This window comes from Neofelis nebulosa, chromosome 5 (assembly GCF_028018385.1).
Source record: "Neofelis nebulosa isolate mNeoNeb1 chromosome 5, mNeoNeb1.pri, whole genome shotgun sequence".
Lineage (NCBI taxonomy): Eukaryota > Metazoa > Chordata > Mammalia > Carnivora > Felidae > Neofelis > Neofelis nebulosa.
Window position 1 is genome coordinate 126,461,731 of NC_080786.1, and position 23,515 is coordinate 126,485,245.

At 38.4% G+C, this 23,515-nt stretch overlaps 1 protein-coding gene across 1 annotated transcript in view; it reads left to right on the forward strand.

The window, feature by feature from the left end:
• Positions 1–4,231: 4,231 nt before the first annotated feature.
• Positions 4,232–23,515, forward strand: part of ROBO1 (roundabout guidance receptor 1) — a 1,142,978-nt gene continuing 1,123,694 nt past the window's right edge. The window contains exon 1 of the mRNA XM_058731718.1: positions 4,232–4,345. The gene's annotated coding sequence lies outside the window, so the exon portion shown is untranslated. The remainder of the gene's footprint in view (positions 4,346–23,515) is intronic.

Below are 23,515 nucleotides of genomic sequence, written 5' to 3' on the forward strand. Positions count from 1 at the left end.
CTAAATGAGCAAGTGACTCAACTTTAATATTACTTTTATACAAGCAGAGGTTGCTCTAGGACAAAAGCCAATAACATTTGATTGAATTTAACCACCTAAGAATTATGGCGTATGAATAAAAACATAGTTTAAAATAATTGCTTGTTTTAGTATGCTTTGTAATCAAGTCCTAAAGGAGTCCTTAAAATAGACTAACTAGTGGCTTTTAAATATTTAGAATTTGGTTAGTACAGGGTTCCCTCTAAATAGTATAACCAGTTCATGTCTTTTGAAAGGCAAACCACAAGATCTGACGGTTAGCCTTGATATAATAAGCATACAGGAAATCAATTGTATGTTTAGCCCCATATTGGAAATGGTGGTTACATAGTATTTTTGTATGTTTATATCAGCATCCCTTTGTTAAGTGTAACTACACATTATGTCACATTTTATAAACATTTGTAGACACATTTACATTTTTTGTCTCTTTTGCGCAAAAATACTTGTAGTTTTTATTCACAGATTCTCTAGGATGAATATGCAGCAATATTCTTAAGAACTTAGTTTTGAATTAAAACTGTTTATTAATTCTTTCCCTAATCTCCATGTTCTGTAACAGATGTGTACTCCATTTTTCTTTTGTTTGGCTGTTTGTTCTTTTATCTTTTGCCCAAGTATTTCACTTTTACATTTTTATTGTCAACTTTTATCTTGCTTTCTTTACAATCCTGGTTGATATAGAGTAAAACAGCTTCCTCCATGCCTCTTCTCCTTGCCAATTTTTACTAGAATTCTAAATATTAGGAGCATTCCACTCATGGTAATCATCTTACCAAAATCACTATACCATGAAGTTCTCATCTCTTCCGTTCAAGTTTAGCTCACCATTTTGAGTTCCAATTTCTCCACAAACTAACTATATTTAAGGATTTATTTATAACTTTTGAGTTGCGCTTTCTTCACCTGGCTTAGTAATTCAACCACACTAATTGATAAACCATGTATTTACGTGTAATCTTTTGCAACTTTCTGTAGTATTTGGAAGATATTTCAGTGAATTATTTAATATGTCATAGTATCCCAATGAGTAATTGGTATGAATATTACTGTTTACTCATTACTGATTTACAACAGAAAAAAATGCCCATTTGACCACATCTTTAATTTTATATTTCTACTTTCAAAGTATAACTTATATGTCTGCTAATTTCCTTTTCATTTGTCAAAAATCAAGCATGAATAAATGTTATTTAAAGTAGACAAATGGATTAATGTCTCTGGCTTTAAAGCTTTTTCAACCTATGCATATTTCAAAATTATTGAAGACACAGAGAATTTTAAAAATAGCTTGGATAGTAACTGAATGTCATTAGGGTTCATTAAGTTTCACCAAATGGTATGATATTACGTGTTTACCTATTTAAATTTAGAAAGAAAATTGATTACAGTAATGGAATACAGGGATATGCCAGGTATGTTTTCCTTTCCAACTTTATAGATGTTCACATTAGCCACAATAAGGCATTGTCATCATGATCCAAGGGCATAATGGAAATCAGTTTCTGACAGAGCATATATTGTCCTTGAAAACTGTACTCACAAAATGAGGGGGTCCAAGAATACTTCAAATAGTAAAGAATGGATGAAGGATACTTCTACAGATTTCGGAATAATGAAAAACTATTATGATATTAATATTCTCATTTATAATATTTTTACCCCTGTGTCTAAGTAAAACACTTTAAATATTATAAGTATGTATATATAATATACATCATATATTATATATCTCCTAATATATGAACATAATTTGCATAAACACAAGTAGCTCATTGAAGAGATATGGAATATATTTTTTCTTGAAAACTGAATAAGTTGAATTTATGATTCTAATTGGCTTGGTGTATGTTTGCTTTGGCCTTTAATGCAGAAAGTGAGTGAAATTGATCAAACAAGCATATACTAAATGTGTTAATAGGCTGGCTTTTACTTATTTTTATTTGTTCACTATCATATTTGTCCACTATTCAAATTCTCTATTAAATTATGTCATAGATAAATTGCATTAATTTTATACAAACTCTGCCTGAAAAAAAATCACATCTTCTCTCAGCTCTAAAAAGATATTCATTAAATGCACAACTTTCACTTTGCACTTAGACTGCAAATGATTATTTTGTCAAGTGTTCTTGTAGCAGGAAGCTGAAAGACCAATAATACACTTGTTTGAAAAAGAATTGAATTATCAGTCTTCTCCATTCAACTTTGCATGGTCATTATCCTTTCCTCACTATACCAAATCACAGCTTCTATTTTTTTTTTCCTTTTACAATGAGTCCTTCATAGTCTTACACTGAATATAATAATATCTTGATACTTTTATGTTAACTTTATTGTAATTGGAAAAATTCTGAACCTAGCCTAAAGTGATTGTAATCACTCTGAATAAAAGACATTCCAAAAGGCTGTTCCAGAAACACAATAGCAGTGGAGAAATGGAGCAAATTGACTCTGCTGTAATGACAATTGATCATGTCTTTTCACTCCAAATTAGTGGTCATGGGCGTTTCAAAGATATACATTTGGTGAAAATTTTTGAAACACACATAAGAATACTGGATTTTCTAACCCTGAAGGCAACTCTTCTTCTTTTACACCCCAGTCCTGTAAGAGTTAAGTCTGTATCTTACAAGAATGTAATCTCTAAGTTAGGTCTGGAAAGCAGCAAAGGCAACCTGGACTCAAAGTAACACTTCTGTTGTCAAGGGTTACTGATGGGGGAAGGGAAGGGGCTGGAAGGGGAAGGAGTCATGGAAATGAAGAAGGATTGTAACACACACTACATAAATTCAAATGCTACACTTAGATTTGGAATGGGACCTCAATTCTGTTGTATTTTTGCCTTTAGTGTTTTCGTTTATTTACTGTACACATGGATGGTGAATTTATGAGTTGGTTGTTGCTGACCTGACTCGGTGTATCACTTAGCATTCAGCTATAAATTATACCCATGATAATTTTCTAATTAAATTCACATTACTATTTACATCTCAAACACACACCAAAAAATCATGTTATTTCCCAAGATGCAATAGCAGCAAATATCTTAGATGGAACTTGGTGGAGACTGTGTCATTTCAGTTTATATGAGAATTTCTCTTTTCCTCCACAAAATTAAAGGTATAGGGGAAACCATGCTCAAAGGCTTTAAGCTCACATGTAAAGACTGAGCTATTAATATTCTAACTTTTAAGGTAGATACCTTTAATGGGGAGGTGCTGAAATGTTTTTCCACAATGTTGCAGTATTTCAAATCACCGGTCATCACAGGCCTGCCTCACTTTAAACCTTGTGTCTGTTTGCATTAGTATTGGGCTTGCTAAAAAAGATACTGTGAAAAGAAAATGTGGTAATTACTAGTAAGTGCTTGAAATCTTGCGACATTATCAACATCTTTTCGTTGACTTATATTTCCGTGTGAATATTCACAAATAAAATATTTCTGAATTTATTCTGTAAAATGATGCCCATGGCATTATCACTGATGCGTTTTCAGTACCATTTAAAGACTATATCCCATGTTTTATAATCAGCACATTCATATTTTAGCTTCTACCCTTTTAATAAGTTATTTTATTTGGAATAGGCATGCATCTTCAGGAATAAAATTGTTATTTTAAATAAGTCAAGTGCAGAAGCATCTGACTCTATAAACACTTCCTGGATTTATATCCGAATAACGCATAATAGCAGAAAAGAGGCTTTTTCTGCCAAAAGTCTCTGTGAATTTTCCTCAGAAAATGTTCTTTTAAAACCCTTTGTATTTTCAAAGCCACTCTACACAGACAATTAAAAGCAAATATGAAATGATAGATCACATGACAGGAGTTTAAATGTGAGGGTCCCCCCCCCCTCGGTTAAACATCGCAGCAGGCATTACAATACCAGAGGTAACGAATCAATTAAATCCATTTTCCCCTCCGCGCCTCCAAAGCTGCGTGCGTAGTGTTGCTGTGTACTTTCGAGCCGGATGCAGTAGGACCCAGGGGCCTCCGCAGCCACCAATAGAAGCGCACACTTGGACCTATTTGCATGCTATGCCGTCTGCTCTGCGCATTAATAGTAATACAGATAACGGGTTTCAAAGAATTCTCTACTGAAGAAGGATTGGATTTTTCCAGGGTGCTGATACCGAGAAGAAACCCGACTTTACTCTCCCCCTAATTTCCCCACTCTCACATTAAAAAGTCCCAGGCAGCTTTTGCTCGCTTTAAACTCGGGAAGGTCTCCGTGCACGGCAAAGTTGGAGGGCTGCGCCTGCACCGCGGAGCAGCTAGATTTCTGAACAGAGTCTTATCGAAGGGTGAGTCTCCCGAACGATTGCAAAGGAAGTGACAGCCGGCTTTAGAATTGGCAAAAGGGACACACTCGGTTTTCCATCGGTGGTTGCTGGAGTGCAGAATGGGTGCGGACAGGACTGTGCAGTTTGTCCAGAAATTGTGACTGGTGCACTAGGGTATTTGGGGGGGTGGAATCAAAAACCTTCAGGCTAAATCGGAAATTGCAGCCGAACGCTCGGGCGGGATTCAACAAGTTTCCCTGCAAGGGGTGCGATGTTTGCTTTGCTTTGTTTTGTTGTTTTTCCTTGCAAGTTGTTCTGAGTGTCCGTTCCGGGTGGGCTATCCCTGCTTCACAAAGAAGTTTCGGGATTTTTGTCTGGTGTGTGTGGCTGGGTTAACCCTTGTTTGAGGAGGTTCTGTGCCGCATTTGGGCTTCCTGGGGACGCTCAGGGGAACTGCTTCCAAGGATGCGCGGAGCATCAGGGGCCTGCGGGGCTGGTGCTGGGCAACTTCCCCGCAGAATCTCGGTGTCTCTGAACGTACTGTGGTTATAAATGTGGACTGAGGCGCAGAAACCAGCAGCTCCAAGGCCACCTGAGCTTCCAAACTTTGAATGCATTCTCTAACAAAGATGAGAACGAGGGCTTGCAAACACGCGTTACTAGATGAATTCTGATGAACTCTTACTGATATGTAGGCAGTGAAGTCTTTCAGGACCTGCGTTTCCAACCTGCAGCTTTTGCCCGGACGTGTAGTACTGATCGGGAGAAGGGTGGCGGTTTACAGCTAAGACGGGGGGACTTTATCTTGAGGGAGAGAGGAAGAGAGAGAGGATGGATGAATGAACAAGGTGCGTCCCATTTTTCACACACAAAAACCACACGCGTGGGACGTGCCAGGAAGCGCTCCAGTTGGTGGCGTTTAGCTGGAAAACGTATTGCAGGGAGGTCCAGACGCCTCTGCATTATTGATGAAGCGCTGTGCCCTTCTGGGGGCCCTTCTCGCTCCTTCTCCCTGCCCCCTCTTCCCCTCCGCGCTCCGCCTGCCCGGGGCTCGGGATTGGCGCGGGCGCAGCGGCTCGCTCGGCTCAGCCCCGCAGCGCTGCGGACACAAAGGGGAGAGGCGGGCAGAGCCCCGCGGGCGGGCGGAGCGGGGAGCGCGGCGTGGCAGTCCGGCTGCCGCAGCCCCTGCTGCGGCTCGGCGGAGGCTGCAGCGCTGCGGAGGCCGCTGGCGTCCCGCGGCCACGCGCCCGGAGATCCCCAGGGCCCCGCGCAGGAAGCGCACCCAGGGCCGCAGAGGTCCCAGGTTATGCCTTGAGGGGCCGCTGAGAGGCCGGCAGACAGTGGGGTGGGGAGACGGAACGCTGAGGCATCCGATTCTGGCCTTGGTTCAGAGCTGCTCCCGCCACCTGAAAACGCCTGGGGCGCACCCCAAACGTCCTAGAGCACCTGCACTCCAAAGGGGAAGGAGATGCGGAGGAAAGAAGGGAAGCGCTGATGAGGCTGCAAGAGAATGGCAGCAAGTGATTTGGGGCAATTCTGGTCATCGGCCAGGCTTTTCTTGGCGCTTTAAAGTGGGCTGCTTTAGATGCGGCTTTTGAAATACGCTTCCATGGCCTCTTCGGTGGCTCCGAAGGGGCAGGCTTCCAGACGCAGGAGCTCACCGGAGACTCCTTCTATAGATGAAGGAAGGAGACTGCAGGGCAGGGGCCTTCATTTCGCAGTGTCATTTAACCCTGACCTCAGCACCTCCCACCTTTTCACGCCCTCACCGGGGAGTGCCCTGACCTTGCTAACTCCTCTGGGTCATCTGCCTGTTTCTTTTTAAGTGATTTTATCAGGCTGTGTGTTACAAAGGCCTGTGAAGAAATGGTTTGTGTATTTCAAGTAGAGGTGGGGGATTGTGTAATTTGGAGGTGGGTCAAATCCCCCGAGCATTTGGAGGAAGGGGCAGAGATAAAGGATTCTACGGAATGGTCCACAGGGGGTGTTCGCTGCTTGAAGGGAAACTTTCAGAGGAAATACACTTCTTTGAGCACATGTTGGGGTGGGGGAGGGCAATATCATTGCATTCTTTCCCCCACTTTCCATCTGTCCTCTGCATTATGGTTGTTTGGGAACTAGGGGTGTGATACTGAATAGAAAATACTTTGAGAATCTATTAGGAGGCCAACTAGAAGTGTGGAAGCTAGGCTTTCAAGCCCAAGCCTGTATGCTCCTCAGACGTATTATTTTGAGAGACTCAGTTTCCCACTCCAAGACCTACATCCCTTCTCTATTTTTTGAAAGCTTTTTTAAAGGCATGCAGCATGTTGGTTTCATTAAAGGGATTTATTAAAGGGTGAGTGGGTGTTCTGTCAACTCCTCCCTTTTCTTTCAAAGAAGGGGGGGGGGGAATACCTATCAAAAACAACAGCAGCAACTAATTACAAATACGGAGTTGTTCCGAGGACTTTTCTGTGTCTTAGTAATCTATCCTCCTCCCATGGAAGGGGAGGGTAAAGCTGAGGAGTGTGTAAGGAGTGAGGATATTCACCTCATATCCTTAGCATGGATTTTGGACTTCCTTTAATCCTTCTCCACATATCTTCCTGCATGCGTCTTCCAATTTAGCCCTGTGTGATCTGCAGAATTGAAACACAGTGACACAGCTCCAGATCCCCCATGAAGGCTTGCTTCAGAAAATAGCTGTTAATCACATGTTTGCTGTGTTTTACGGCGTACTTCCTTTTCCTTCCCTTTTTTCCTTCCCCAGTCCTTGAATAGTGTTACCATCTTCTAGGTTGTATCTTGCAAATGGTTAGTGATTTCTAGTGGTATGGCAGTGTGCTGGGTATGGGAGGAGGGCAGACACTGAACAGCTGCCCCTGGAGTCCCGTAGGTTTAAAGCTGGCTTTCTCTTACTCTGTTTTGCACAGAATAAAGGAAAATATCCTGATAGCTCCCCAATGAGACTTATATTGGTCTGTATAATTGTTTTTATTTTAAGACATAATGGAATCAATTCAGTTACAAAATAACATTGGTCAGACAGGAAAGGGAGCTATAGAGTTGCTTGCAATATTTGGAAACTAATGTTGTAAGCTGTGAGATCTCACCTTTTGGTGAGATCCATCTACACTTGATATATTAGGAGCTATTTTTTATTTAAACAAGGTTTACTATGTTACTTTCATTATGAAGGTAAATAACTCAAGACAGTGCAAGGATGTGAATTTTAAAAGAAAAAAACAAAACAAAACAAAAACCGGGGCAGCCAAGCAAGCCTTTGGCAGCTTGATGAATGAGCAGGTGCAATGCACCATTTGAAATGTAACTTGAGGTGAGGTTCCATTCAATCCATGAAAGAATGAGTTCCTCCTTATCATCCAGAAAGCTCAACTGATGTCTTTCTCTCTCTCTCATCTTTCTCTCATCTCTCTTTCTCTCTCTTTCTCTTTCAGATCTCTGAGTTCAGAAACATAATCACAATAACACATAATAGGCTAGAATTATCACCTGGTCACATAATAATTTATCCATGTAAACTTGCTGTTGTAGTGAGTAATATTATTGTTAATACATTCATATTTATATCTAAAATATATTAGTGCTATATGGACCAGCTGTTTCTCCTAATGCTATAGGAACCAGAGGTGCTACAAGAATTTCTGCCTTATCCAAGACCATATAAGAGGAAACTGTAGACACAATATTAGGCATCTTACCTGCAATAGATATTTCATTCTATTTTCACATCATCCTTTTGAGGTAAGACTTTATTAGAGATTTGTTTATTTATTTATTTTTAAAAGTAGACTTCACACCAGTGCAGAGCCCAACATGAGGCTTGAACTCATGACACTGAGATTGAGACCTGAGCTGAGATCAAGAGTCGGATGCTTAACTGACCCAGCCACCCAGGCACCCCTAGAGATCTTTAATATATGAAAAAGCTGAAGCTCAGAGAAGTTAAGCAAAATATGCACAGCCCTTCAGCAAAAAGGGGAAGAACCACAACTGAAAACAAGTTCTTGCTCATGACAGAGTACATACTTTTCCAGTATACTGTGGAAATGTATTTTGCCCTCATATTTAAATAAGAAGTTTTATTTTTATTTTTTTTTAATTTTAGCGCTTATTTATTTTTGAGAGAGAAGAAGGAGGGGCAGGGGCAGAGAGAGGGAGACCAAGGATCTGAAGCTCTCACAGTGCAGAGCCTGGTGAAGGGCTCAAACTCACAAACTGAAATTGTGACCTGAGCCGAAATCAAGAGTTGGCTGCTTAACTGACTGAGCCACCCAGGTGCTCTAGAAGTTTCAGTATTTTAAAATTTTGTTTCAGCGCTCACAATTGTTTAATCTCTTAAATGTCCTTTTCATGTCCAAACCATTCTTTGCACCTCCCCCAGACCAATCTTTGATGAACAGTGAGTTTCCAGGGGTGTCTTGGCCAGTGAAAAACTTCTTTAGTAAGAAAGCCTGCCTCTCACCACCACCCAACTGTATCATCGTCTTTGGAAGTTAGAGAAGCAGCATGAAAATTAGGATCTTCATCATCTGAAATTTGCACAAATATGGTCAAAGAGTCTTGAAGAGTACATTAGGTCACTCTGAGAGACAAATTGTACACTCCCGCCTTCACATTTCTGCACACATGGCTTCTCTGATCTGTAAGTTTCTCACCTTTACTTAGCCAAATCCTGCTCATTTGTTTAGAGTGGTTCATGTTCCTCCTCCAGCATGAGTTCAAACTATTCCAACCCTTATAGTTTTTATACACCTCTGAAATTTTCAATAAATTACAGTTTCTACCATTTAGTTTGGTCTTTATTTGGAGTTAGGAGGAGTGAGCTAACATTTCTGGAGCATTCATTCTATATTGTATATTTTTACATAAATGATCTGCTTGATACAGTTTTCTTTTTTTCTTTTTTTTCTTTTTTTTAATGTTTATTTATTTTTGAGACAGAGAGAGACAGAGCACGAGTGGGGGAGGGGCAGAGAGAGAGGGAGACACAGAATCTGAAGCAGGCTCCAGGCTCTGAGCCATCAGCCCAGAGCCCGACGCGGGGCTCGAACTCACCGACCGCGAGATCGTGACCTGAGCTGAAGTCGGACGCTTAACCGACTGAGCCACCCAGGCGCCCCTTGATACAGTTTTCGATTCGTTCATTATAGTTCTGCACTTAGCCCTTATTGACGGCTCATGCTCTTCAGTCACGCCAGATGGTATGATGTATTTCTACAGTTTCAATAGTGAAATCCAAATTTTAGATCTCTCGTCCCTGCATTGCTCCTGATCGCCACACTTGTATTTGCAAAAATCTACCCAGTATGTCCACCTAGAGATGTATCGCAAAAATTTGAAAGGAAAATACAGTGAAAGAAATTATTCAGAGCTACACGTATCATTCCTCCTGCCATGATTGCTCTCCTGAGTCATAAGTAGTCCATCATGCATCCAGACGGAATCACCTAGGACATGTCCCTCTACCTCATCCACTACATTAAAGCTATGAATGAATATATACATATATATAAATATATATATTCATATATGTTCATATGAATATTCATACATATTCATATGAATATGTATATATGTATGTGTGTGTATATATATATGTATGTGTGTGTGTGTGTATATATACATATATATATATATATATACATATATGCATATAGATATATAATGATGCTTTCATTTTTCTTGACCTAGCCATTTTCTCCACAGACAGGCTTACCCCCAGTTCCCACCTTTTACCTCTTGGGATCAGCCTCCTATACATACAACCTCCATTTTTGCCCTACTTAAATCCACATGCATCATATCTGCAAAAGTCATCTTTCTAGAGCACAAATGATGAAGCCCAGGCTCTTTATCATGTCATTCAAGGTGCTTTAACATTTGGATTCAGAATTCCTGTCTTCAGTCTTAAGCTTTATCAGTTACTATGAAAATCTACTCACATTTTCTCAGATACTGAGGATATTTCATTTCTCTCTGCTTTTGTTTGTTAGAAATTCTTCTCATAATGGTTCTCAATTTCTTGATCCTTGAATGGACTTCGTCAACACAAAACAAGTGTGACCCGTCTGTGAATACCTCCATGTTAAGCAAATAGATTTAAATATGTCTGTTTCTAATTATTTCTTAATAACATCCCTGAAATTCTATTGCATTTATTTATTCATTTTAATCAAGAGACTGAATTCCTTGAAGCATTATTTTCCAAACTTTGGCCATTGAACCAAGGAAACTTCTTAATCAAGAAAAATAACAAAAATACCACTCCCTGGACCTACCATCACATTTAATACATTAAAATATGTGGGGATGGCACTCTGGAATCCACATTTTAAGAAGCATTTCAGGTGTCACTAGGCACAAGGCCTTTATCACAACAATCATTCCCCATCTCAGCTTGGTCAATTTGGTGCTTAATTTCGAACTTTGGGGTAAGAGCCATCAGCATAGCTTTTTAGATCTCACTGAGAAGTATGGGCTTGTCTTCTTGGATTACTGTGCTTCAAAGAAACATTTGATCACAGAGTATAGGATATTAGATCATGTGATGCATTTTCAGTGGAGCAAGAGGCTCCTGCATCAGAAAGGCATACTTGTCAAGAGCAGAGTTTGAATAATCACCTAAAAAGATGACCTGTAGACTTAACATGCTACTGTGCAGAGGATTTGGAACTTTCCTGACTCTGACTTTGTAATATTATGATTTGTTCACTTGGCAAAAAATGGAGAAAATAGTGAAACAAATGTCTGTAAATTACCACCCAGATTAACAAAATTTAAGCCATCTGTGCACAGATTACATCTCCTTCCAAGAGGTAACTTGTATTTTAAATTTGTTATTTTAACTCCTGATGTTACCATATATATGTACACCCCTCAATCATATACAGCAGTGTATTAAGTGAGTATATGATTTACATAAATTGTTAACATAGTATGTGCATTCTCAGGAATATCTATTTCTGTGATTTATTCAAGTCAGTGCAGGGAAACTTCATTCATTTTCCTTGCTGTATAGTATTCCATTGTATAAATCTACCACAATTAGGCATTTCAAATTTCTCTTAATAACAGTGTAGCAATGATTTTTTTTTTATGTGTCTGTGGATGCATCACTGGGAACATATCCAGTACTTTTTAAGGTATATGCCTAGGAGTGAAATTGTGTGATTATGTGGACTTCCCTTATTTCCTTTTTTCAGATACCGCCCAAATCCCACACAGCACTTGCAGCGTTTAGTTTCCAAGCACATTCACAAGAGCTACTCTTCTATCTATCCTTGTCGACATTTAATACTGTCAGTTTTTTAATTTTACCAATTGAATGTTTTTAATTTTTCTTTTCTGATTGTATGTGCCATGAATATCTTTTCATTGAGAATTCAGGTTTCCTGTACTGTGAATTGCTTAAAAATATATTTCACCTAATTTTTTTAATGAGACATTTACCTTTTTTCTTATAGATCTATAGAAATTCTTTATATACCCTATATCCTAACTCATTTTGGTATATACATTGAAAGATTTTCCCTAGGCTGCATCTTCTTATCTTTCCTATTTTGTTTTAGTGTTTCTTATTTTTTAAGTATATTTTGATTCCTTAAAAGTTGTAAAACTTTTTTATACAAGGTTTTCTCTTTTTCATGTCTTGTTTTAGAAACCATTCCTCATGGTGAATTAATAAAATATTCTCATGTATATTTTAAGTTTTTATATTTTGCTTTTCATATTCAGTTCTTTGATCTACCTAGAACTGATTTTAGTGTTCATGTGCTGAGAAATATGGTTGTCACATATAAATATTCCATACATGTTTGGATTGCTTTTTTGCCTCTAAGGCTACTTGGCATCTGCCCTCATTTGAAACACATTTTTCTGGTCATTGTCTGCCAGGTTGGGATGTGGACCATTATCTCACTGAACCATCACAATGTTAATGAACCAGAGTGAAAAGCATTAATTAAGATTTCAACCCCAATAGGTTTATATTCAGTTAGAATTAAAGCGCAGTGCTTTTTATGACAAACTGTATAATCTCTTTAAACGGTTTGTGAATTGTTCATGCGTAATGAGTCCTTTAGCCATGCCTAGCAGAATTTACTTCAGTTGAAATTCTTTACAGAGAATATTAATGAATATCCCAGAGACACACTTTCCTTATTTATAAGACTCTAGCAAAGTAGATCAAAGGAAGAATCATCACTCACTCTAAGAATGAAGAATGATTGACCACTTGACAGGTGAATTATAACCCAGAGGAGGAACAACATTTTAGCACAACAACCAGTAGCTTCTGATCAATGCATATCCCTCAAATAAGCACTCCAAAACGTTAATACAATTGCAAAAAGGTTAGAAAGAAAATTAATGCAGTGCACTGTTCATATTATATTACATTTTATCCTGGAAAGCCACTTCACCTGCTTATATATAGTCATGGACAATTTCTGTAAAAATTTGCTTTTTATTATATAGTGAACAACAAACAAGCATGGTTGGCATAAGCCAAGTCTTGGATTATTTAAATATTGGGTATTAATTTAGAAGAGTTTAAGAATGGTCTGGTTTGGCAAACGAAAGTATCTTTTATTTTTCTCCCAATATTTTATTTAAATTCAAGCTAGTTAACATATAGTGTAGCATTAGTTTCAGGAGTAGGTTTTAGTGGATTCATCACTTACGTATAACAAACACACAGTGCTCATCCCAACAAGTGGCCTCCTTAATGCCCATCACCCATTTAGCCTGACCCCCACCCACCTCCCCTCTAGCAACCCTCTCAGTTTGTTCTCTAGAATTAAGAATCTTTTATGATTTGCCTCCCTCTCTGTTTTTGCCGTATTTTATTTTTCCTTCCCTTCCCCTATGTTCATCTGTTTTGTTTCTTAAATTCTACATATGAGTGAAATGATATGGTATTTGTCTTTTTCTGACTTATTTCGCTTAGCATAATACACTCTAGTTCCATCCGTGTTGTTGCTACAGTTCATTCTTTTCTTTTAATTTTTTAAATGTTTGTTTATTTTTGAGAGAGAGAGACAGAGTACAAGCAGGGGAGGGGCAGGAGAGAGGGAGACACAGAATCCAATGCAGGCTCCAGGCTCCGAGCTGTCAGGACAGAACCCGACGTGGGACTCGAACTCACGAACTGAGAGATCATGACCCAAGCTAAAGCCAGACACCCAACGGACTGAGCCACCCAGGCACCCCTGGAGTTCATTCTTTTTGATGGCTGAGTAATATCCCATTATATATATATATATATATATATGTATGTGTGTGTGTGTGTGTGTGTATACACCACATCTTCTTTATCCATTCATCAGTCGATGGACATTTAGGCTCTTTCCATAATTTGGCTGTTTTTGGTAATGCTACTAGAAACATTGGGGTGCATGTGCCCCTTCTCATCAGTATTTTTGTATCCTTTGGATAAATACCTAGTAGTGGGGTTGTAGGGTAGTTCTGTTTTTAACTTTTTAAGGAAGCTCCATTCAAATGAAAGAATCTTCTATTTATAATCTTTTCTGGAAAAAAAAAAAGTAAAAATTTTGAAGAAAAACCTCTGTACCGAATACAAATGACACCCAGGCCTTTAATTCCAATTCCTTACAATTAATGCTTTTTGTCATAACTTGGATCAAGGAAAGGCACGATCTTAAAAAAGGACAAACTCCCTGTGTACCTTTTCTTACCCACTCCTTTTACTGTCATTTTATTTGCTTTCCAGCCGGAATTTTTCAGCACACTGACCTTCACACTCAGATTTTGGCCTGCTGCTCTAACTTCTTTCCATTTTCTCTCACTTCTCTCTTAGACATAGTGTCTCTTTCATGATACCGCACACCTCACCATCCCTCAACAACCACTTTGTTTCCAACTAATTACCTTTTTTGTTCTGTCTTAAAATATCATCCTCCTTCTCTCTCTAGTGAAGTCATATTCATCCTTCAAGATCTAAATTGTTACCTCATTTTTGAGGCATTTCCTAATTTTCCCTCTAGAAGCACATCTCTCTTCCATTTGTGTTTTAGTAGAACTTAGCACTCAGTCAGTTTTAATGACCAGCCTAACTGGTGATGATGATGAATAATTTCTCAGTGTATCTGTCTAAACCTCCGATCACAGTATCATTGAATATATTCCCTATGCTGTGTCTTTTCATCTTGTGACATATTCAGTTTAAATGGTCACATTTTATATAGGCAATAGCCACATTCGGCTGATGGCTAACACATTGGATCGAGCAGATATAGAATAGTCCATTGTCTCAGAAACTTATGTTAGACAGTGTTGGGAGGAATAAACTCATGGTAACATTTGGAACAAATGAATGAATGAATGATTGAGTGAATGAATGAAGGAGACACAAATAGTCTTTGATTTTCAATGGACAGCTGTCACTGAATTGCATTATAGATCACGATCACGTTGGTAAAGATAATTTTGCAACCTTATGGATTTTAGCATTTTGTGGAAAGAAACAGATGATCTCAGCCTGCCCAAGAAGGTCCAAGAAGTGTCCAAGAAGGACACTATGAAACACCAAAGAAACCAAAGGGAGAGTTAAAGTTATTCTTTGATGATTTCCTTACATACTTACTCAAAACTTATTTGCCTGAGATAGCAGTACAAGAAACACCATCTTTTAAGACACAGGCATAGAGGGGTGCCTGGGTGGCTCAGTCAGTTAAGTGTCTGACTTCATCTCAGGTCATGATCTTGCAGTTTGCGAGTTCAAGCCCCACGTTGGGCTCTGTGCTGATAGATCAGAGGCTGGATCCTGCTTCGGATTCTGTGTCTCCCTCTCTCTCTGCCCCTCCCCTGCTCATGCTCTGTCTCTCTCTGTCTCAAAAATAAATAAAACATTAAAAAAATTTTAAAAAAGTGGGAGAGAGCCAAAGCATAAGAGACTCTTAAAATCTGAGAACAAACTGAGGGTCGATGGGGGGTGGGAGGGAGGGGAGGGTGGGTGATAGGTATTGAGGAGGGAACCTTTTGGGATGAGCACTGGGTGTTGTATGGAAACCAATTTGACAATACATTAAAAAAAATGAAATAAATAAATTTCAAAAAAATTTTAAAAAAGGACACAGGCATAGAAGAAAAAGGATTGAGCCAATTTTAACAAGTCCATCTCTTGAGATTTATGTTCCTTCGCATGTGGAGGTAAATCCCCTCTCTCTTTCTCAAATATCCAATAGAGTTTTATGTTAATGCCCACTAATATGGCTGTTATAAAAACAATTAGAGAATACCAAGTGTTGGCGAGGATGTGGAAAAATTGGAACCACTGTGCACTGATGGTGGAAATATACAGGGGTGCAGCACTGAGGAAAATGGTGTGGTGGTTCCTCAAAAATTTAGAAACAAAAAAGTTAGAAAAGTTAAACCAAATTGTCATATGATCCAATAATTCTGCTTCTAGGTGTACGCTCTAAAAACCTGAAAGCGGAGACTGGAATAGATACTTTTTTCTTCCACGTTCATAGAAGCATTATTCACAATTGCTAAAGTTAGAAACAACGCAAGTGTCCATCAATGGATAAAATGATAAGCAAAATATTGTTATACCTACAATTATTATTCAGCCTTAGAAAGGAAATTCTGATACATGTACAACATGGATCAAACTTGAAAACATCTTAAGTGACATAAGTGTCATACGTCAAACAAAAGAGGATTAATACTGTATGATTCTACTTATATGAGGTGCCTAGAATAGTCAAATTCAGATGGACAATAAGTAGAATGGAGGTTAACAAGGCCGAGGGGAGCAGGTAATGGGGGTTATTATTTAGTGAGTGTACACTTTTAGTTGAGGATGTTTTAAGAGATCTGGAAATGGTTACTAGTGATGGTTACACAACAATGTGAATATACTTAATGTAACTAGATTGTGCACTTTTTTTAAAAATTTTTTTTTAACGTTTATTTATTTTTGAGACAGAGAGAGACAGAGCATGAACAGGGGAGGGGCAGAGAGAGAGGGAGACACAGAATCGGAAGCAGGCTCCAGGCTCCGAGCCATCAGCCCAGAGCCCGACGCAGGGCTCGAACTCACAGACCATGAGATCATGACCTGAGCCGAAGTCTGACACTTAACCGACTGAGCCACCCAGGCGCCCCTAGATTGTGCACTTTTAAAAGATTAAAATAATAAATGTTATGTCATACATAGTTTACCACATAAAAATTATTTTGACAAATATTTATTAAGCCTGTTTTTGGTTGTATACCCTCACTCCTTAGAAAAAAAGATTTATCAGGGGCATGTGGGTGGCCCAGTCGGTTACGCATCTGACTTCGGCCCAGGTCATGATCCCACAGTTTGTGGGTTCGAGACCAGCGTTGGGCTCTGTGATGGCAGTTCAGAGCTTGAAGCCTGCTTCTGATTCTGTGTCTCCCTCTCTCTCTGCCCCCTACCCTCACCCCTGCCCTGCTTGTGCTCTGTCTCTCTCTCTGTCTCTCAAAAATAAATAAACATTAAAAAATTAAAAGAAAAAGATATATCATTCCAATGCGGCTTCTCAGTGTCCTTTAAATGTTAATTTTCAACACAACACAGTAGAATAGTCTCTCTGCCTGTTAATATTAAGAGAAAGGCAATGAGCCAAAAGAGGTTTCATGGAAAACAAACATAAATATAATGCATCTGCTCTATGGGATGTACTATATTCAACAAACACATTCAATGAAGAAAAAAACAACACCTTAGCAATGAGTATTGTGCTTCTGATTAAGACAGCTGGTGAGGTGGCTGGAGGTTTTGGAAGGAAATGACTGTATAACTGGATGCAGTGAGGTAGTTGAAAGCCCCCAGGAGGACTTGGTGTTGGGGTGATACAAAGTGGCAAGAAGGCAATAAGGTGGCCTCAGCCACCTGCACATGCAAACTGCTAGATGAAAGAGTTACGTGATCAAATGGGATTACTCTGTGACACAAATGTATGCGGGTATTGTGAATTGCAGATTATGGAGCATCTGCTCCTTTGCTGACTCCTTGGGGGGCAGGATCTGTACAAGGAAGGGTCTTTGTATGGACGGTGAGAACACTGATTGCTCTCGGTGCTGACGATAAAGAAGCAACAGTCTCATCTGCCCCCTTTCATGTGTTCTTTCCTTAGTGTAATGACTCACCTTCTGATATAATATTGCTTTAACCCACCCTTCTATTGCCATTAAATTCTCTAGGTAAGTACAGTTTGGAGTTTTAGGATGAACTCTTTTTCATGGATGATGATCTGGCATGCTTAAAAAGTGCCCTGAAATTTACCACCCTTTGTAAAGCACACAAAAATAAGGATTTTCATGTATCATGCAAAGGGCATGAGCTGTGGATTATTTTTCCAGGAAGGTAGAACACTGGGCCAACTCTGTCATGCTCTTTTCCTGGATGCTGTTGATTACAGGTGTTTTTCCATCAAATTAAGTTAAGCTTAGTAAGCTTGAGAGCATGGAAAGAAGATCCTGATTTTATTAGCGTATTAGAATAGTATTCCCACACTACAGGTTAATCAATCAGTTTCATTCAGAGCATTGTGAGATAATTTGAAAGCATAAAAACTATATTAAAGTGGTATTAGAAAATGAGAGCTTGGACAGAGGTAGGGAAAATATCAAGAACGAATCAGTTTGGACTTTTTTTGAGAACTGTAGCTGTAGCTAACATACTAGTGAATATATTCTTTATTTTGCCTTAGTTGCTAGTGCCAAAGCAGCAAAAAATGGGAGTCATAGTTCTTTAATTTTCCTCTTCCATACTGCTCCAACCTTTCTCATTTACTGCCTTCTTTACTTATTTTTTAAGCTATTTATTTATTTATTTTTTTGAGAAAAAGAGAGAGAGAGAGAGAACAGGGGAGGGATGGAGAGAGAGGGAGGGAGGGAATCCCAAACAGGCTCTGCGCTAACAGCACAGGGCAGGGCTTGATCTCATAAACCTCAAGGTCATGATCTGAGATGCCATCAGAGAGTTAGACATTTACCCAACTGAGCCACCCAGGCGCCCCCTTCTTTACTTATTTTTTGTAATTGTTTCCACTTTAGGAAAAAAATCTTTCAAAGTTTTCACAGTTGTTCAAGTTATCCTCTGCTTTCCTCTGAAAAATTAAATTTCTTAGAATAGGATCTTTCTCTAGCCTTCCCTTGGCTGTCTCTAATTCTTCACCCCTCATCCAATTGCGGATTTTTGCAGCCCTGATCTGATCACGTTTAGATCCTATAGATTTAGTGTTTGCCAAATCAATGGCCAAACTTCTGACTTCATTCTACTTCATTTTTTTTTTTACGAAATATGAAATTTACTGAATAAATTTCAAGACACCATTCTCTTCTAGACCTCCTTCATCCATTTCCCTTTTCTACTTCTGGCTGTGCTGCTTCCTTTTCTTCCACCAGTCTCTTAAATGTTGCCTATTTCCAGGTTCTGCCCATAGAACTTGCCTTTTTGTGTTCTGCACAATCTACCTCCGTGATTTCCTTCACTCCCCAACTTCAAACTTATGTAGTGGAGAATGAGATGATGCTGTATGAATTATAATAATGACAATACTGATAAATGATGATACTTATAGAGCATCCTAAGAAGCACCTTTATACTTTTCTTGCATGCAATCCTGCAAATCAGTGAGGAGGCCATATCTCCAGGGTCTTGCAGGTAAGGAATTCATGGCTTTCATGTGCATGGTTTCCTGGCTAACTGGCAATTTTGTTCCTCCATGGCAGACATTCTTAGCTTGGCTCCACATTAGAATCACCTGCGGAGTTTTGATTTAATTTTTGTTTTTGTTTCTCTTTAGGTTTTTTTCAAATCCCATTGCCCTGCATCCCAAATTACTTACATCAGAATCTTGGGGTTTGTGAAACAGGCATTGATTTTTTAAAAGGTGATTTAGGGGGTGCCTGGGTGGCTCAGTCTGTTGAGGGTCAGACTCTTGGTTTCAGTGCAGGTCATGATCTCACGGGTTCATGGGATCAAGCCCCGTATTGGCTCTGCATGCTGGTAGTGTGGAGCCTGCTTGGGACTTTTTCTCTGCCTTCCTCCCTCTCTCTCTCATAAATAAACTTTAAAAAAAAAAATTAAAAAAGTGATTTTGATGATTCTAAATGGCAGCAATAGTGAGAACCACTGCTTTATGGTAAATATTTTGATGATATTCAAATGTATCGCTCTGGCACAAATCTGAATTCCGAGATTTACACTTATATTGCCCAGGGTTTACCACATCTCCTCATTTGTCTGTCTTCATTCTCACTCTACCGCAGGACTTCTCATATTCCAAATGAACTCCCCATCATCTGATCACCACCCAAATAATTGTTCTTTAGATCTTCAGTATTATTCACCTCTTCCCACCTCATACTGCCCTAGGTCTTTTTTTTTTTTTTTCAAGTTTATGTATTTTGAGAGTGAGTGGGGGGAGGGGCAGAGAGTAGGGGAGAGGGAGAGAGAATCCCAAGCAGGCTCTATGCTGTCAGCGCAGAGCCTGACTTGTGGATGGAACTCATGAACCGTGAGATCATGACCTGAGCTGAAATCAAGAGTTGGACGCTTAACTGAGCCACCCAGGTGCCCCTAGGTCTTTTTTTTTTTTTTTTTAAATTTTTTTTTTTCAACGTTTTTTATTTATTTTTGGGACAGAGAGAGACAGAGCATGAACGGGGGAGGGGCAGAGAGAGAGGGAGACACAGAATCGGAAACAGGCTCCAGGCTCCGAGCCATCAGCCCAGAGCCCGACGCGGGGCTTGAACTCACGGACCGCGAGATCGTGACCTGGCTGAAGTCGGACGCTTAACCGACTGCGCCACCCAGGCGCCCCGCCCCTAGGTCTTTTGAGTGAAATCGGTGGAGCTGCCTCTCGCATTGGGATTTCTCTCCTTATATTTGGGAATGGCTAATTTTTTAAAATTGTGTTAGAAATATCTTTACAATTTTCCCTCTTGTTTTCATTACCTCTGTAAGTAAAGTTACTTAGGCTCTCCTCATCCATGTGGAATTTTGTATTGGACTCCTTATTTGTTTTCCATAACTTTTAGTCTCTCCTTGAGTAATTTTTCCTTATTTAATGCTCTCAGTGTTACTTTTCTAATATGCCAATCAGTTGTGCCATTCTTTGATTAAAAACTTCTGTACATTGCCTATATAATACAGTGTAAGCAACTTAATGAAATTTATAACCCCTTTCACCATCTGGACACACCTCTCTCCCTCCTCTTCCCTTTGACCAGAATACCCTCACTTCTAAAGCCCTTTCTATGCTCTCATGGCATCTTTACTTTGACTTTTTAAAAAGAGACATGTCACAATTACCAAACACCTGTTTTCCTCATTAGATTGCCAGGAGGAAAAGATGGGTATCTGTATTTCAGCGTTTCCCCAGTTGGTAAGAGTGCTTTGTGCATAGGAATTATTCAAAAGACATGTGTTGAATGTATATATGAAGGGCTGTAGGTTGTATGACACATCTCTGTCATTTCACACAGTTTTCTCTCTGAATGGAATCACAAAATGCTCTCTGTCTCTTTTTAACCTGGTAAACTCATCTTAATGTGACATATATATATATATATATATATATATATATATATATATATATGAAAATTTCTGGACTTCACCAGACAGAAATAATAGCTTTCTCCTTTTTGGCATTACAACGTATTATTCCTACGACTCTAAAAGGAATTATCTCAAATAGCACTTCATCATCTTGTTTCCCATCTAAACTAAGAACACTGAAGAACTCTGTGTGTGTGTGTGTGTGTGTGTGTGTGTGTGTGTGTGTGTGTTAAGTAGGCTTCATGCTTAGCATGGAGCCCAGTGCAGGGCTCAAACTCTTGACACTGAGATGATCAAGACTTGAGTTGAGATCAAGAGGTGGATGTTTAACCGAGCGAGTCACCCAGGCGTACTTGTCAGCTCTGCACATATGATAGTGCTTTGCACACAGTTGAAACTTAAATTCATACCTTTGATGAATGGATGGCTGTTTTTATGTATTATTGAGTGTATTCAAGGACTCCAGCTAGTGGTATTCCAGCTGCTATGTTTTAATGGTTAGATTATGCACCTTTCTTGTAGGAAAAAGAAATGGAAAAATATAATGGTATCTAAAATTCTGTGACCATTCATTAATGATCCTCTGAGTAAGAAAAATTATTTAATTTGTTATCTGAATAATCAGACTTTCACTGCTTTGAAAAGCCTGTGTCCATGTTATTATAGACAAAAATTACAAGATAATTGAAGTGTGACCACTGCCCTTAAATACTTTTTTTAAAAAGTCTCCGGCTTCCTTAGTGAGAGGCAAATGATCTTTATTCTTCATTTATGCCTTTAATAGTGTGTAATAGTCCATTTACACACCTTAGGGTTCTGTACCTTATATATTTGGTTTAATGGCCCAAACTGAATATCTTCAGTTTTGCCATCTCACCATAGATCATACATGTAGCTTTTTGCTCTTCTGCCTGTTAATTTAGTTTTCTACATAATAGCACTTAGCTAAATTATCAAACACACATTAGGGATTTTAACTGTTGAGTTTTACTAATATCATTCCTTCACTTTGATGGAGTTGTATTGAAAAACTGAATTTTAATATTTTATTAGTTAACACATTTATTGAGATTGCAGTGCTAATGCATATCTTTGCATTTAATAGTGAATTGTAATAACTCAATTATCATTTATTTGAGAATGAAAGACAATGTGAATAACCAATAGTCTATAAAGGTTATATCTAATTGAAGAGAATTAGTGACCAACTCAGTTTCCCCTTGTGCATGGAGGTATAAGATACTGAATAAATTCAGGAAAAATATGAAATTATTAATATTTAATAGCAAGAGAAATTTTTACATGATTCACAGAATTCTAACATAAGTGTGGGCTTAAGCATATTTTATTGACTCTTCCTCTTATGCCTGAAGAGTAAGACGATCCCTAAACTTGTGTTCTCTGCTCACGCTGTCAGCCATTGTTTCCTAGTAGAAAGAATAATACATCCCCAAGCTACTGCTCAACAAATTTAGTCTACGTACCTACATGGTAGAACTCATTAAAAACAACAAAAAAATCATTTTTCTGGTGAACTTTAGAACAACTAAGTACGTTGCAAAGTGAATTGTTTGTTTTAGTCATAATAATTTTTGATAGGGCACACAATTTGTTTCTCATTGCCTACATGTTATTATAGCCTACTACCTAAAAAATGAAGATTATTTGAGAAAACAGAAATATATGGGAAAAAAATGTAGGGCTTTGCCATTTGGTACCATATCTATTATTTCTAAATAAAACTTTGGAATAAAACCAATTAAATTTAAACAACATGGTTTAAACATGCAAGCAGATCCATGCTAATAATATAATTCCACATGTAAAGACTATAAATGTTCTATAATCAATCTCTTTAATCTGCTATGAAGATAATAGAATTGTGCTTTTTATGTTATATAATTGAGATTTATTTTTCCAAATATTTGTAACAGTGTGTCACAAGTTTCCTTATTGTTCACTACTGCCTCATAAACTCTGAATCTGAATATCCAAAACAGCATTTTGTTAAGTGTATAACTCACTATCAGACAACTAGTCGTTTCTTAAATTCATTTTAATTTAATCTGCAGATCTATTTAAATTTCTACTACTATGCTACTTGAAATAATTTATATATATACATGTGTGTGTGTGTGTGTGTGTGTGTGTGTGTGTGTGTGTGTGTAAAACCCATAAAATTGTTTTCAAAATGGAAAGTATCAATATTCTTGAATCCAACAAAATCTGCAATGGAATAATTTTCATGGTTATTGAACAGCTTTTTATGACCCGAAACCCAGATAATAAAATGAAAGAAAATATGAGGACAATTTTGCTAACTATAGTATCCATAGTTTTACATATTCATGTATTTACTTATACTGACAACTTCAGATTCTTTTCTTATTGTTTATCTTTAATAGTGCTGCTTTTTGATCATTTTTCTTGGCTTCAATTTTTGTCCCTTTATTTGCCAGTAGGGCTCTCCACTCACTGGTAATTTTTTTTTTCCTGAAACCCACTACATTTTTATCCTCCACATTTCTCAAATATTAGTCCCATCTGGCATTTACTCATTATGATCACTCTCAGTTTTTTTGGGGGGGTATCTTTTGGGTTGTGAGGTGACTATAAATAAATAGAAT